The sequence below is a fragment of the Dunckerocampus dactyliophorus genome, chromosome 10 (genome assembly GCF_027744805.1).
Source record: "Dunckerocampus dactyliophorus isolate RoL2022-P2 chromosome 10, RoL_Ddac_1.1, whole genome shotgun sequence".
Classification (NCBI taxonomy): domain Eukaryota; kingdom Metazoa; phylum Chordata; class Actinopteri; order Syngnathiformes; family Syngnathidae; genus Dunckerocampus; species Dunckerocampus dactyliophorus.
In genome coordinates this window covers 26,861,580-26,870,117 of record NC_072828.1, presented here as the reverse complement: position 1 = coordinate 26,870,117, position 8,538 = coordinate 26,861,580, and the positions used below count along the sequence as shown (strand labels likewise).

The following is an 8,538-nucleotide window of genomic DNA, read 5'->3' as shown; positions in this document are numbered from 1 at the left end:
AAATCACACACTGTTTTATGTGTACAACAAGCCCACTCACCACCTATAAACACTGTGGGTGGTCTTGAGAAGCAAAGTTAAGGAGCCCACATGAGGGTACATATGAGCAAGATTCATCTTTTTTTTTTTTTTTTTTTTTTTTTTTAGTCCTTAAAGAAGAAAAAAGAAAAACGTGATCTCTGCGTGTGGGCTAAAAATCTCTACAATCACATTGTGTAGCGTTGCCTTGCATTCTCTTTTCTTCTTTCACCAATGTGTCCACTGAGAGGTTTTATTGAAATGTTATGCAAACAAAATATTGCAACAAGGCTTTTGAGGCAGGGTGCGTTGAGTGACCAACCCAATTTGAAAGGGGTGTCCATTGAAAAAGGTCCAACTTGTCTCCTATTGTAAGCAAGCACTGGACTCCTTTGTGGTCGCTAAGCCCATTCAAATTGCAGTGGAATATAATATTTAAAAAATGTATTTTAAGCCACTTTGAACACAATACTTAAGAGAAATTCCCCAGAGAGCTTTTCCCCACCCCATGCTTTGGTGTACGAAGGGTTCTTGGCAAACATTCGACAAAGAGGTTATGGTTTCATGTGGCAAGCGCTTCTTTCTAAAGATATCCAAGAGTGTACATATGCTGTATTTATGCATGTCCCGACCAGGACCATTTTTGCTTTGTGTACACAACAGGCCCCTGATTTTAAAAGTACGAATTTGCATGCAGATGCTACAGCCAATTTCAAGGATCTTTTTTATGCTTGTATCAGCCGTCTTTTCTTTACGGGCGGTAAGTCTTTTGTTATTTAAAGGAGTCGACACAATGGTCTGGTGAACCCCGTGCTACACACTAACGCTGTCATTGTAATAAATGAACTCGATAATTCCAATAAATTATGGACACAATTCCCAAACATAGTAGCTGAGACGAACACATAGCTCTCTTGAACATGTTGAATGGTGGCTCGCTACAAAGAGACTTGCCAGTGAAATATATTTCTCCAGTATTCCTTCGAGCCGGATCATAGAGAGAGAACAATGATTGACCTTGGTCGGATGAAAAATTGCCTCAATTGTTCAAACTTGGCTTTGATGTTTAAAATAAAGCGAGAGGGGGTAGTAGCCACAGGAGAAATGGATGCATTCCTGCTGCCTAAGACTGTTTTTGTTTCTAGTTTAAAAGCAGATCCTTGACCTCACCTGTAGAAGTGTAATTTCATTGTGATTGTTGTTCCTTTTGTCCAATACAAATTGACACACAATTGCTGTGAAATTAATCATTTGACTGTTGGCTAGACATTCACTTCTAAACAGGTCAACAAAAAGTCATTATGACATAGTTTCAAATATTTTCTTGTCCACAAACCTTTGTACTGCATATTAGCCTTTCTGATACTTATCTTCAAGCTTAAATTCTGTTAGAACTTGTGCATTGTAAACATCAGAGGTGGGAGCAAGTCACTGTTTTGAAGTCTCAAGTCTTTAATCTAAAGATGTACAAGTCCAAGTCAAGACAGGACAGGTTGAGTAAACAATTTACAAGTCATATGCACTGTTTACGATGTCAAACTTGACTTGAAATTTCAAATCCGAGGTAAGTCGCGTGACTCGAGTCCACACCTCTGATGAACATCATGAATTCAAATATTAATTGTCTGTCCGGGCTGGTCCATCTATATAGCAGACTACTAAAGTACAGTGGTACCTCGGTTTTCGTACACCACAGTTTTTGCAGGATTCGGTTTTCGACTCGTCTTGGTTTTCGTACACCTTCTTGGTTATTGTACGGACAAACAATGTGCCTAACAAGCCAGTCTGTATCATTCTGTGGAATCGAGTGCCCAAACAAAGCATCCACGCGTTGGTGACATTGTCTCTGTGAAGAAGTGATAATGGTTCTTTTAGTGTTGGGACACTATAGACAGATTCCAGCCAGGTAGTCCTTTAATCATCTTTATTAATCCTTTATGAAAGGGTGGTCTATTTATTAGGACCGATTAATCATCCGATTATAGCCATTACAGGATAACCGATAAACGGCCAAAAGCTGTCCGATTATATTGACACTTATTTTTCACTAACAAAATGCAGGTAATACGGTGTTGGAAATGAATTAATGAATGAATGGATTATAGCCATTATAAACTAGATATTTACTTAAAAAAGGTTATACTTTTTGCACTATAGCCTATCTCTGTTAGTCGGGGGAAAGGCTTCTTGAGACGTCATCTGTACTTTTGTGAAGAAGGTGTCGGACGTTTCGCTCCTCATCCGAAGAGCTTCGTCAGCGAACTAACAAGTGCTGGTAGCCTAGGCCTTAAATACAGTAAGAGTGGGCGGAAATCAAAATCAAAGAAAACAGATGGTTCGAAAGAGGAGTAAAGGAGCCGAGCCAGAACAATAGATGCTAACGAGCCAGTATCAGAGTCGTTCATACCCAACTACAGGAAGCTACACTTCCCTTCGATCGGAGGTGCTAATGGCAGGAGAGGATTAGACCACTACTCCGCCCAGTCTTAGTGTAAGGAACCAATAGGAGGAGGGTGTTGGCACACCAATTCCGCCCACTCTTACTGTATTTAAAGCCTAGGCTACCAGCACTTGTTAGTTCGCTGACGAAGCTCTTCGGATGAGGAGCGAAACGTCCGACACCTTCTTTACAGAAGTACAGATGACGTCTCAAGAAGCCTTTCCCTCGATGGACAACTCCTGTACGACTGAGAGCCTACACAGACGCCTACCTCTGTTAGGTTGGCAATAATAACAAAGACGCTGGTACTGAGGGGGCATATGAAAGCAAATGTCATAATTCACATGGACTTTGCATAATTACTTTATTTCCCAGAGGTTTACTGCCCTTCTGCATACCACATTTTTGATGTTTTTTTTTATGTTCAAATTGTTTATATGCTGCTTCTTCCACAAAATTTCTGATAATTGAAGTATTTGAGACTCGTAGAATGTCCTCCCTTCAATGTATATCTTTGTAACAAGTGTTTGGAACTACAGTATACTTAAGCCATCAAAAGCAGGTATTTCATCTTTTCTAATTGAATAAAGTAAAAACGTAATGGGCTGATATAATATTTCTTATTCTCAAATATGGGAATCGGTTTTGCCCGATCAATCAGTCCCAATTATTGTTAGAAGATTATACAGTATCATATACAGCTTGGGCATACCCTGTGGGAAGTACATTGCATTACTACTATGAAGATTAAATACCTTCTGTTTAACTGCCTTGCCAGAATTTACTTTCAATCTGTTGTTCCTCTGTTTTGCAATATATGTTTGTGTTCTTTTTAGTAACTTTTTTTAGTCATTTTCTTCCAACCCATTTTCCACTCACGACATAAGCACAAATCATCGGACCCCCCGCACGTTTAGGTCCCCTTCTAACCAAATGCTATCATAAAGAACGTTGCTTTAGCAGCCAGCTCAATGAGCTGTGTTGCCAACGAACAGACGTCTGAACATTTGATAGCACATGTGTTCAGAAGAAAAATGCTGATAATCAGGATTGACTGCTTCAACCCCCCACTGTGGGCTTCATTGGCTGTGCTCTTTTTGCCAAACAGTTTAGGGAATCTTGCTTGAATCGCATTTTGCTGCCAGAAAAATTGTGTGTGTTTGTGTGTTTTTTTTCAAAACTCACGATCAGTCTATGTTACACACAAAGAGAGTTGCTCATACAGTATATGTCTTCGGGCGGTCACTTCGTTAGAGGTTGGGCTGCTTTGTCAGCTCTCAAGTTGCACAACAAATTCACGAGTGATTCCGTAGCCATTTTTCTTTTCTCCGACAGCAGGGTCAGAGAGGCAATAACGCTGCTTGAAATCATCAATAAACTTTTTAATCACCGTGCTGACGAGTGATGAAGGGCGGGAATGAGCTAAGGAAAACAAACATTATGAGAGTTATGAGTCCTCTCACCAGACCATCCAGGGCGATGATGCGATGCTTTCTGTTTTGGCTTGAAAGTTAAAAAGAAAAGATGCCTTTTCCAGATAAAATGGTGCGTATGATGCTTGATGTTGCTGCTGTGATAAGGACCGAGACGTCTGTTTTTTTTATGAATTATCAAGCGTTTTAATCCATTCCCTTTGCATCAAAGTTGCATTTAAATCAGATGTTTCATTCCCGAAAGCCTCAGGGTACCAGAGCAGGAACTTACTTATTATGTTCGATTGTGCTGACTTTGGTAGTTTTTTTTTTAAGGCAGTATTTGCGTTTTTACAATAACCGTGGCTGTGTGTAATAACACTAGTACAAACATGTAGCGCTAGACCACCCAGAACAGCCAACTTGCCATACTTACAAAAACGTCACAAGTCTTAATTATATCCATCCTCTGGGTGTGTCTCTCTGCTCAAAACAGACATCTGAGCCGCCACTGAGGCCTTTTGGAGTGAACATTTTTGGTTAACATGCCCTCCAAATATATCTCATACTGCATGGACAGTTTTGTTGAGGTTATGGAATATGGAATATTGTCACTTGTTGGAGGAATTCAAGCACCTCAAGACAAATGAAAGACTCAATACTTTAGAGAAAATCTGCAGAAAGACCAATGGATATGGTCAGTAACTCATAACTTGTAATTGTGACACTTGAATGCAGCATTGCCAGGTTAGACATCTGCCTCAGTTCCACGGAATGCCATTCAAAACTGAACTTAGTCCAATGCAGGGGCGTCATTTCAGTCATTTTCAGCGCACTGGTTGCCCTCAGAGGGCCGCAGCTTTTCCCTGATATGTGTGCGCAACTGGACTGGACTCTCACCCAAGCAGGCTTCCTCACTTCATGATCAAAGACTAGATAGGACAGCCCTACACTGAGGTACGCCCCAACCAAGACTGGTTTCACTCTTCTGTGGTGCAAAACGACAGTCGTTAAGATGCGGTGGCGTGAGACCTCTGCCTGCCAATGACAGTCATCTGGGTGGAATGAGGGTGATCCCACATAAAAATAAAAATTCCAATTGCATGGAGTACAAATTTTTGGTCAAAAGTGACACATTTTGACACGCTTTATTTGCAGGCCACAAAAAACAATGCGGCAGGCCGAATCCGGCCCCTTGGCTTTGAGTTTGACCCCCGTCGTCTAATGCCACAGGCAGACCCAAAGAGATGCACAATACAAAAGACTATACGGTGCTAACTTGGTGTTCATACGCCCCGGTTTTCGGAGGTTTTGGTTTTTGACGAGAATTACTGCCAAGTATATGCCCGGTTTTCATGCACTGTCTTTGCATCGTACGGCTAAACCTCTCCTGCATGTAAGTCGGAGTGTGGATAAATCGCTATATCACGTGGACGAACATGGCAAACCAGTCTAACAAAGAAGGTACAAAGCAGTCGAAAAAGGCCCCCAGTCAAATGATCTCTTCACAAACAGTTTTTAGTTTTATTTTTTGTGCACTTTGCGCTTTGACCTTGTTCTTCAGTGCTGGTTCGATCCTCTGCCCCAGTTCTACACGCGTGAAAGTCCTTTTACCACTTTTATCATTGGTATAAACTCATCAGTGAAAGCTATCCAAAAAGACCCCCCACGCTGTTGGCAAGACAAATTCATATACTGGGGCAGCAAATTGATACATTCATTGTAAACATCAAGGGGCTAAGATTGCAGGCTCACATTTACGGTGATGCCGCCCAAGCTCGGTGTAAATGAGGCAATAAAGTCATGAAGACGTGGAGCGCGTGTTCTCTCAGAGCTTTCATGCTCGGCCCGCTTGTCCGTGTGCAGTTGTTGTTTGCAGCAAATTGTTCTTTAGTAGCAAAGCAGTTAGCTTTCAGTGAGGACACCCAGAAGCCACTGATAATCAGTGGAGCAACACAAGCTCGCAACCGCCGACCTATGATGGAAACGGCTACAAATAATAAATGGCCATTATCCTCTTCCACTCCTTTCCTCGTCATGTTTCCAATGTGCTATCCTCCACAGATCAATGGGTTAATCGTGCTCCTGTTGTATTTTGGCCGGAATGCTATTGAAAGCTATTTGCACCAAGCAGCAGGCTAACGACCCTCAGCTGATACTTGCTGCTTTGGCCAGCAGCTGTGATCAAGCTGAAATAAGTAAACTCATATATTCTCCAGGGGCTCTGCTAATGACGGAATGAGAATAGGAGCTATGGTTCATCATCTGCTTAGGAACTAGACAGCAGTGGCACCATGCATATTTAGCACCCACACACCAAAGGCTAATGGGAAACCAAATTCCTTTTTAAGCACCTTATTTCACTCCTTTCCTGCTAATTAATGTGAAGCAATTTAGTTGTTAGACAATGCAACTTGCAGGGCTATCACCATCAACCACTTTTAACCACGTGGATCAATGCCACCTGTTGCCCATTTGCAGCCTTTAAGTAATTGTTACATTTAAAGAAATTTAATGTTTTATTATCGTTGCAACACAAATTGAGTCACAGGACACGGACACTAATCAATAGTACTGCAAACCTTTTCCAGTGAGGTCCGCATACTGAAAAAATGAAAGGATGCAAGGACCGATGTACTGTATATATTTAAAGAAATGTGCCCTGCGATTGACTGGCGAGCAGACCAGGGTGTACTCCGCCTCTCGCCCAAAGTCAGCTGCAACAATATCTCTGTAGCTTGGTTAATATACAGGTCAGTTACGTACATGGAACACTGTTGGCGTTTTTTTTAGTTTTTTGTTAGGGCTCTAGCGTCAAAATAGGTACCTCCCATGATGTGCATCGTTAGCTCGTTTTCTCTCGTTAGAACGCACAGGAAAGGAAAAGAAATATGTGCTCATGTTTCACATAAGGATTGGGAATCATGGGAAATATTCTCGTAAAATTACAGCTGTTTTTTCCATTTATGCTGGGTTTTTTTTTTCAACTATTTCTTCTCATAATTCTGACTTTTTTCCTGTAAAATATTGACTTTATTGTTGTAACATTCCACAGCCTAATTTTCCAAAAATTACAACTTTATCTGTTGTTTTGTTTCCTTCTTTTGACTTATGCAAAATTCTTGAATATTTCAACTTTATGCTACTAAAATTACCTAATTTTATAACATGATGTTATTCTCGTAAAATTATGACTTTTTCTCATTCGATTGCGACTTTTTTCAGTCAATATTTTGACTTTATTCTTGTAAAATTACGACTGATTTTTCCATTTTTGCTGTGATTATTTTTTCTTCCTTGGACACCGCTGTAGCATACACTAAACTACCAAATGAAGAAGAAAAAGACAGCATGCTCCACGGTAGCACCGCGGCGCCATACGTGTGCACGCTGCCATCATGCAGCTGTGGGTCTCCACTGATGTGAAGCGGCGTGATGGAGACAGGAGGTCGTCACCTCTGCCTCTGCGATTCACATCAAGTCTCGCTACCTATCACTACTTTGGCACGTATACAAATATTTGAGCTTGTGAATGTAAAAATAAAAATAAAAAAGAGAGTGGTTATAGGACCAAGGACGCCAGTGCACTATGTATATGTGTGTGAATAAGCGTGTTTGTGTGTGTTGGTAATCCCTCCACCGGCAGACTAATGATAGGTCTTATCGACACCCAGCAGTCAATGTGAGCCTTTGTCTCCTCTCGGGAGGCTTGACGGAAAGCTTAAGGGGGCCCCTGCCTTTGACTCCTTTTCATTCTTTCAGCCACTGATAAAACTGAGTACTAAAATGGCAACTGTTTAACGCTTCATAGGAACAATCCACTGCAGTTACTTCTCCAGCAAAAATAAAGTCTGCTGCTCAGGATGGTGCATATTGTCCTGCAGGAGCTCTCGGACTTTGCCAAGGATTGAAGCGTTTCTCGTCATCTGAAGGCTCGTTTAGAAGCTGTACTTATTTTAGCGTCAGAGTTTGAGCGAGGGTCCCTTAGACGAGCGGCTAATGAAATGAAAATGTTTATTTTTCCTCTGACGGGAAGCAGGGTTTTTTTGACGGTTTTGGGGGTTAAGCATAAAGCTCCTTGGGGAAGCAGTTGTTTCCTGCTGAGTCTCCACCTCAGCCACTTTTATTACTGGTTATTGCTTCGCTCACAGAGGGGAAAAAAGTACTAGAAAAACATGATTGTACCTTCAGTGTGGTTCGCTCTAGATTTGCTTTGCATGTCTTAGGTGTATATCTGCCTGGAAACCTTCCTTCCTTTGGAGTCCAATTATTAGTGGCTGCCTAGAGGGCGCTAACTTTGGAAGCATTATATCAACGCCCTCTTCCTGCTCCGAGCATGTAAGCTACGCCCCGCGTAATACACACACGCGCCTTTGCTAAGCTAAAGGACAAGTACAACATCGATAAAACATTCAAGTTTATAACGCTTCACTGGGACTGCTTTACAGGTACGTACGCGCGTTACAGGGTACGTGCATGCCCACAAGGCAGCCGTGAGTGCCCACCCATGAACGCCAGTCGTCTTGTTTGGGCCAAATGGCAATTTTTATTCAATTTAATTTGTAATTGTGAAAAATACTAACTTAAAAAAAAAATCGTTTTAAACCACTAATGGTTGCATATGCTAGCCAGTGGTGTTCTATTTTTATTTGTTTTGGTTTAAAAAGA

The 8,538-nt window shown here is 41.4% G+C and overlaps 1 long non-coding RNA gene across 1 annotated transcript in view; it reads right to left on the bottom strand.

Moving 5' to 3' along the window:
• Window positions 1-8,538, bottom strand: part of LOC129188527 (uncharacterized) — a 36,821-nt gene that overhangs the window by 8,399 nt on the left and 19,884 nt on the right. The window lies entirely within an intron of this gene.